Here is a 9,200-nt window from a genome sequence, read left to right as displayed (position 1 = left end):
CACAAAGTGTACAGAATACCAAACAGATTGAACCACAAAACAAAATCCTTACATCACATAATAATCAAAAAACTAAATGTACAGAACAAAGTAATCAATTTAAAAGCTTCAAAGGAAATAGATCAAGTAACATGTAAAAGATGACTTGTCAGAATTATACTTGACTTCTCAACTCAAACTCTAAAAGAAAGAAGGGCCTAGAAACTTTTTTTAGAAATCCTGAGAGATCACAGTTGTCAGTCCAGACTACTATATCCAGCAAAATGTTCAATCACTATGGATGGAGAAACCATGATATTCTATTTCAAAACCAAATTAAACAACACCATCTTTAGTGATCCAGCACTAAAGAAGAGGCTAGAAGAAAAAGAACAACAAAAGTAGCTTAACTTGTTTTGCTGTTCTCAAAAGCAACAAAATTTAATAAATTTAAACAAAGGAAATTACATGTGTATGTGAATGTGTGCATGCACACAAGTATGCATACACACACAAGTACACACACAGAGTAACATTATCAATACAAAGATAACTGGATTTAACAACAGTTGGCCATTAATATCTCACAACATCATGGGACTTAATTCACCAGTAAAACAACACAGGCTAACAGACTAGATTCATAACAGCCTCCATAATTCTGCTTCATATGTGAAACATACTTCAGCAACAAAGATAGATACTACCTAATCATGTCATAAAACTCTCTCAAGTTAATTATCACAAAAGTAGCCTTAACAGATTCATAAATATTGAAATCACACTTTGCATGTTATCAGATCACCAGGCATTAAAGACAGATATCAACAACAAAAGAATAAACAAAAATCCTATAATCCTGTGGAAACTAGACAACTTTATTCTCAAGTATAACTTTGTCAAACAAGAAAGAAATCAAAGGCTTTATAAAATACAATGAAAATGAAGATACAACATACTCATAGTTATAGGTCACAATGAAATCAGTTCTAAAGAGTACTTTGCAATAAGTACCTTCATTTAAAAATGAAGGGGTCTAAAATGAAAGAATAAAAATGAAAGAACAGCATATTCAAATGTAGCAACTTAACAACATACCTAAAAGCTCTAGAAAAAAAAAGCAAACTAACTGAAGAGGATTACAGGACAGGAAATAATCAAACTCAGACCTGAAGTCACTCAATTAGAAACAAAGAAAACAATTAAAAAAACAACAAAACAAGGAGCTATTTCTTTGAAAAACTCAAAAAGATAAGCAAACCCTTATCTAAATTAATAAGATGGCACAGAGACAATGTCCAAATTAAGAAAATAAGATCTGAAAATGAAACATAACAGCAGACGCTGAGGACATAAAAAAAATCATTATTCAACCTTAAAAAGCCTGCCCAAAAAACAGGTCCACACCCTCTTTTGCCTTATTAAACTTTCATTTCCACTACCCTGGTCGGTTGTGGGCTAGAAAGAGGGGTAAACATTTAAGTAACCCCAAGAAAGTAAGTTTTGGAAAATATAAGGCTGTACATGGTGCAGAAAGTGGCTTAGGCATCATGGATAACTCTGTTTCTACTCTGCTAGCAGAAAAGGCATGTTTTTGGGTTAACATCATTATTAAATGAGGTTTTAAAAAAGAAGTTGTCATTAAATGGTCTCCTGTCTTGATAAGAGGGAAATTTGGGGGTGAGAAAGTTGCTTCATAGTTTTCATATACTATTTTGAAAAACTTTAGGAGGAAAGCTGACAATTCTTTTCTGTTAAAGAGTTTGCAAATAGAGTTAGTGCTTGGAAAATAAAAGGGCCAGTGGGGGGCGGGGGGGGGGGGGAACAAGAGGGTTCCGGCTTGGTGTCTGAGAACAAAAATTTACACTCTGAAACCAATAAGTAAATTAATCTGGAAGGAAAACTGCTGCCCCATCCTGCTCCACACTCTTTCACTGCCAGGTGCTCAGTGAACACTGATGAGTCAATGAGACAAGGGGATGGGAAGAACATGAGGTGATACAGACTCAACAAGCTTTGTCAAGTACATGACCATAGGATTTTCTTGGGGCTACACAGGCAACTTCAGCTTTCTCAGTTGTTGTGCATCATTTGCCTGCTAATGATGGTGGCCATACTTTTATCATGAATTGAACTAACATCTGGTAGAAATACTAGATCTCAAACATTTTAAATAGACTTTTCTGTTTTATGCTTTGCATTTTCTACTTGTTAAAGAAATGTTTAAAAACTGGACTATGTAGAACAAGGTTATGGCCAATCATTAGAAGGGATAGGTGTTAGGATTACTAGAAAGGTGGGCAGCAATTACAATAGTTGTGGAGGTGGAGGCATAAAGCCATGAGGAAAACATTGTAATTCAGTGAATGGAATAAGTGTTATTAAGAATAGCTGCTTGGTGAAGGGCATTATGGTGACTTACAAGAACAAATTGGATTTTATGATTGGATTATTCAACAATGTGATATTGCATATTTAAGACTTTGGGATATTACTGAGAAGCCTGGAGGGGAAAATCTACCTCATTTACTAAGATAATAGAGGATTCTGAAAAGCCTTTACAAATTCCTTCAGAGGTATGTTTCAGGTGCAAATAGAGCCATATCAGATGCTACCACTAGACAGTAATTGATAGAAATATTGTAATTTAAAAATGCAAATATCAAATATAAAAGTGAAGCCAGGCCATTGAAAGCACGAGGAGCCCTAATACATGAAAAGATGAAAGAACAATGGTATTAGTTCTAAGAAGCATAGTGCCAATATCATAGCAAATCATAGCTAAAAATTTCAGGGATCAAATGCCAAATGCTTTAATTGTGAAAAATTTGGTAATTTCCAAAGAAACTGTAAGAATAAAAGATCCAGAGCTCAAAATAACAGGCACATTGATTCTAGAGAATATGATATTCATAGAAAAAAACAGCCAGGCTCTGGTTGCTATGAACCATAAAGAATTTTAGTGTATTTCAGCCACAGTGGAAAGCACAAATATTGGTCCAAGTATTGTCTGTACAAGGGAGACATACAAACTAACTAACCTCTTGCCACTATAAAATGAATTGAGGGGTCTGTCAGCTGAAGACTAGATAGCAAACAATATGAGCCATAGGTGTTATTAAGTGGGAATGAAAATTAAAACTAAGTGTCTCTGATCTTATACATGCTACAAAAGGAAGTGCAGCACTTGAACTGTTCACAGACACCCTCTTACATTATCCTTCCAAATTAATTATTACAGGTTAACTACTGATGACTGTGGTCCTTTGCCCTTGGGGACAGTGGGATTAATCTTGGGAAGAAGTGGATTAACTTTCCAAAAATTTATTGTGCATCCAGGTATAGTAGATGATACAGAAATAAATGAATAAAAATTGTGGCATATGAAAAAGGGGATGCAAGTTGATGCAGAAGACAGAATTACTTAAATGTTGTTGTTACCTTACATCAGTGGCATGGCTGCTCAAGTAGAGGGTTTTGGGGAGTAAGGGAAAATGTGTGTTCTGGCAAACTGGAGTTAATAATTAGACCAAAATTAATGTTACAAACGAGTGGTGTTGACATAGAAGACATGGCATATATAGGAGCTGATGTTAGTATACATTCTGAAAAGTATTAAATTCCAAGTTAATAACTTAAGAAATATTACATAGAATTTATAGGAAGAAAGGTTACATAGAGGTTAAGTTATCACAATTAAGGCAAATTGTACATAGTTTACTTCCATGAAACAAGAATACCAAAAATAAAGTTGAGATCATCTGCCTAACATATACATAAACTTATGGAGAAAGTATCATTACAACAATGAGGTACTATTATTTAAATTGCTGAAATTCCAGGTATAAGAAGTGAGGAAATTAAGGGTGGTATGGTAGAAGATCCTGGAGTATGTACTGATTCTGGTGATAAAGAATAACCCTATGATGTGCCCATTGTCCAACCATAGGACATCACAAGGATTGAGATTCTAAATATATACAAGGGGCCACAACAAACATACCAATAGTTTTTCTTCTCAAACATTTATCAAACAGGGCTGTATGGCAAGAGCAGTGGTCCACAACAAAAGAAAAATTAGAGCCACTTGAACAACTGGTACATGAGAAGCTGAAGTCTCATCAAATACAAGAGACAACCAGTCTGTTGTATTCCCCTGTACTTGGAGTAAAAAATAAATCAGGAAAATGTAGGATGAAAAAGACTTAAGAGCAGTTAATAAGGTAATTCAACCAATGGGTCTTTTAATGCATGGACTTCCTTGACCATATTAATTACCAAGATTATGGCCTATAATAATAATAGTTTGAGAAGATTGTTTTTTCACAACGGTTTTACATGAGCAAGATAGGGAAAGTTTTGCTTTCTTTGTACATATTATTAAAAACAGTGAACCAATGAAAAGGTACCATTGGAATGTATTTTTGTTAATATTTTCTGTGACAAAATTTATAAGTAATTCTCTCAGTTTATCATTTATCATTTTATGGATGACATTTAGTTGGCTGATTCTGACAAACTTGTTTAAGGTGACACAAAGTAATTTGCCATGCCAGTGCTTACAGATTGCTCCAGAAAAAAATTTAAAGGAGATTAACTTAGTCATTTGGGTTGTAAAATCAGTCAGAAAAGAATCTGACAATATGACTGATTATACCTGTCTAGACAGAGTAATCAGCCCTTAATAATTCTGCAGCACTAAGGTCTGTCAGATGATCCTGGGCCAGAAGGCTGAAGATCAGATGCTCCAACGTTTTGTAGTACAGGGAATGTCCACGTGTTCAACGGTCTCTATAAATTGGCTAAGTTTTAGAAGCTATGCTTTGTGCTTCCTATAATTTTAGTTATCTCAGCCATTCTGGATTTCTGATGGGGTTGAAAACTTGTAGTCTCATGGCCAATCCTGGCTATTTACTTTGAGAAAAAAGATTTGAGTGGATGGTTTTCAGCTGACATTAATTCTAAAGCCAAGGAAAAAGCCAGATTCAGAACTAAGTGTTTTCGTTAGGAGAGATGACTGAGATTCTGGTTAGTCAACAAAATGATGGACTGGCTATTAGGACTATCTTGTACCTCACTGATACAAATTGGCATAATTATGCTCTAATTGTATTTTGAGAGAAAAGTTTTATTTTAATAGGAAGGGTGATATGTAGGAGGAGCTAAGGGGGGAGGAGTACCAAGAGGAAGAGAAGGAGTAAGGAGAGAAGGAGGAGAAGGAGAGAAGAAACTAGGTGATGAGGGAGAGAAACAGAGAGAAAGAGAGGAGGGGATATGGAGGCTGATGTTCATGTGTTTCCACCAGTCAAAGATAGTTGATATATCTAGGTTGGGTATTGGGTTACACTTCTGATTGAGCATTACCAAACTTATAAAGCCTTTGGTTAACATTTTTATAAAAAGTGTATAAAAGCAAAAAGGAAAAGGGGGCATGTAATAGGGGTTTTCTGGGGTGGGGAATGGGGAAAGGGGATGGCATCTGAAATGTAAATAAAATATCCAATTAAAAAATAATAAAAAAATAAAATCAAATAAAATAAAGAATCTGAAAATAAAGCAAATATATCTATAGTTACCAATTGCAATTTTTTTATTAATTTTAAACATTAATGGGAGATACTAATTGGCTGAGGTCTACAATTGGATTAAGTACAGTTAAGTAATTTGTTTCAAACTTTACAAGTAGATTCAAATTTATGCAGTCCAATATGTCTAAATGCTGAAAGAGTTAAGTCTTGTAGAACACAGATTGCAAGAGGCATATATGGATATCATAGAGCCAAAACTTAATTGTATTCTGTTCATGCTACCATCTACTCTTTCTACTACTTGGCTCATTATGCAAAGGAAAAATAGTATTATTTAATTCATTTCGTTAGCTCATATTCAAAGTAAAAATTGAAGACCTATAGAGAAAAAACTCTGGATTTATTATAAAATATAGAATAAGTTTATTTAAATTTTTAGGAATAGATTTTGCCAAAATTTTAGTATCTCTGAAGAATCGTGAGATTATAACATTATGGGTGAGCAATAAAGCTTGGTAATGAGCTTACTGTAACTACTTGTATGAAATCAACAAAAAAAAACTGAACAGATAACATATGCAATTAATAAAAAGATCTAACTGAATACTCCTATTTCTTGTAAAGAAAGCACCAATTAAAGAATCATTTATTTAATTTGTTATAATTTATTGATGCAAACAAGATGGAGATAGCAGGTTATAAGTAAGATGAAATAAGCAAGGTATTCAAATGTCCATATTCCTTAGTTAAAAATTCAGAATTGTATGCAATCCTTATGGAAATATTAGTTTATCTTGTATCTCCTAATATAATTACTGAGTCTTTCTATGCAACAAGAGTTGTTTTGCATATTCAGACTTCAGAATTTCTACATGATAATTCAGAATTAACTTAGTTGTTTATACAATTGCAACAAGCCATGAGAAGTAGAAACTATCCATCATTCATTAATCATATTCAGTCTCATACAGGTTTGCCCAGTCCATTAGGTCGAGAAAAGCAATGTGTTAAAAGCCTCAAATTTTCATAGAAAACATATAAACAGGAAAGGATTAAAGAAGAAAATCATGAGTTGACCACAAGCCAAAGAAATAATAATGAAAAGTCTTACCTTCATTACCTTCTGGTAGTATGTAGCCCTAGGGGTAGCAAAATAAATGACATTTGAGTGATGAATATTTTCATTTTGCAGAATTTGGGGGGAAAAGTTATGTAATTAAACCATTGGCACATACTTAGGGTTTCAGAGGGGAACTGTAAAAGGAAAAGAGCTTCAAAGTCAGTATTTGCTTGCTTTTACTATGTCTCATATCTCAAGTTTATATTCACTACCATCAAGTTCAGGAAATGACCAAAACCTGTAAATTCACTTGCAACATTTGAGGTTGTATAAGGGATTCTGCTTACCAAACTGTTGAAACAAAAATAGCCCATACTTGTTGTTTACTTTTTATTTGACAGCCTGTGATGAATCAGTAAGGTGTTTCCCCACACAGGGTTATTACACTGAAAATCTCTCTAAGTCTGTAACCTACAGTTCATGAGCTTCTACTGGAATATGGTTCTCTAGAACATTATCAAAGACTTATTGTTTTATTTATAACTTCCTATATTATACCTCTCTACTCTGCCTGTTTTTCTGACCTTGCACATAATTTCTTGATTCATCACTCCATTTTTTAACTTCATTTCATTGATATTCTGTCCCCTATTTCTCAAAAACTGTCTCTTCACTGGACCTCCCTAGTTTCATGACTTCTATCAGTACTCTAAATTGAAATTATATCTTAAGTTTAAATGATGTATGTGTGTGTATGCATGTGTGCATGTGTATATGTTTATGTGTGTCTATGTATGTCTTTGTGGTTGTGTTTTCTCTCTCTTCTGTATCTTCTCATTCTATCTATCTATCTATCTATCTATCTATCTATCTATCTTCATCATCATCATCATCTATCATCATTCATATTTACATCTATATATGTAAGAAAGAATCTCTTGAATTTGTATTACATTATCTGTATAACTTCATCCAGAGAATACATTTTTCATCCACTTAACTGATAATTTTTCATTTTCTATTAACCACATGATCCTTTGTTGCATATATGTATAAAATCATATTATCTATTCATCAATTGATGAATAAATAGAATGTTTTCTTTGCTGGACTATTGTGAGTAAAATAGCAATGAAAATGAATGAACAAGTGTATTTGCTCTAGGGGATGGATTCTGTGGATTGGATTGCTTTTGGTGGAATATCTATGCTTACTGTTGTTTGATAACTTGGCATAAACTCACAAGTATCTGAAGAGAAGGACTATTAATTGAGAAAATGACAAGCCTCTGGAGCATATTTTTAAGTGTTTTTTATATGGTAGGGGCAATTCAGTGTGAATAGTGGTATAAATTAGCAATTAATATGCTGCTTCAGAAAGAATACCAGCATAGGACCTATGTAAGGAGCATTGCTCCATGACTTCTGCAGAATAAGACACTCTCTGATTTTACATAACATTTGAGTCTGAGTCTGTGATGATTATTGGATGACACACAATTATTCAGTTTTATGGAAGAGCTGTAAATGTACTTCTACATAGGTTTTCTTTACTTCACATCTGTAAAGATCAGAATCCAGGAAACACATTTTTTTTTTTTTTTTTTGCACTGGAAGAAATTCATGATATGTTGTAATACATGAAACATTGAAATTACTTACTCTTCATGGACTTGCTTTAAAAATATGCATTATAAATGTGTGTTTCTCACATGGCCACAATATGGTGGCAGAACTCCTGGGAATTGAGGTTCAGATAAAAGTCATTTTGTGGATGATGAGTGCCAAATCTTCATTTTCAAAACCTCCTCTGCTCTTAGTTTCTAAGCCATTTTTTCATGCCCTGAACTTCTTAAGAAAAACCCAATGTCTATTAATTTTTCATGTATTTCAGGAACACTACTGGGCACTGGAAAGGTGACCTTATGAGAATGAAGCCTTTTAATGTAATGATAATTCAAGAAATTTTCACATACATACCTTTTTATATATTCCAAATGTTAAATTCTATGAAATTGTGTGAGTATAAGCTGAATAAAATATAACTTATAATCATACAAACCGACCAAATGTGGGTTATCACAAGGAGTTATATTGTTGATTATTAACATTAACTAGCAACATGAAGTCTTGGGGGGGGGGCTCACTCTCGGAGGCATAGGAGAGTGGTGTAAGGTGAAGAACTCTGGGAGGTGGCAACATTTGGAATGCAAATAATTAAAATATTTAATAAAAAAGAATATAGTCTGCACAATTCTTTTGTTTGGCCATATGTAGACATGTAAGTTTCAGTCAGTCCCAGAGCTGTCTATCTCTACAGGGACATATACATCACCACATATACATCACCACATAAACATCACCTATATTCTTGATCTTGTCAATCTCCTCCATGTTTGAAGTCAAGGTCTTTTGGAAGTCTCTCTTTGTCATGTGTGATTTTTATCAGCTTGAAAAGAACACATGCCCCAATCTCTAAGAACCCAGAGGAATAGGGGATCTCAGGTGCTCTAATCCTGGCATTATCTTAGATAAGCAGACAGGAATACCCACCCCAAACAGGGAGAAAATGGGACCCATAAGGACCCAGGAAGTCACTCCTAGCCCAGACACTAGTTCCTTCTGGTCTGGGTC

This window comes from Arvicanthis niloticus, chromosome 17 (genome assembly GCF_011762505.2).
Source record: "Arvicanthis niloticus isolate mArvNil1 chromosome 17, mArvNil1.pat.X, whole genome shotgun sequence".
In the NCBI taxonomy this organism is placed as follows: Eukaryota; Metazoa; Chordata; class Mammalia; order Rodentia; family Muridae; genus Arvicanthis; species Arvicanthis niloticus.
Note: the sequence above shows the minus strand (reverse complement) of the source record.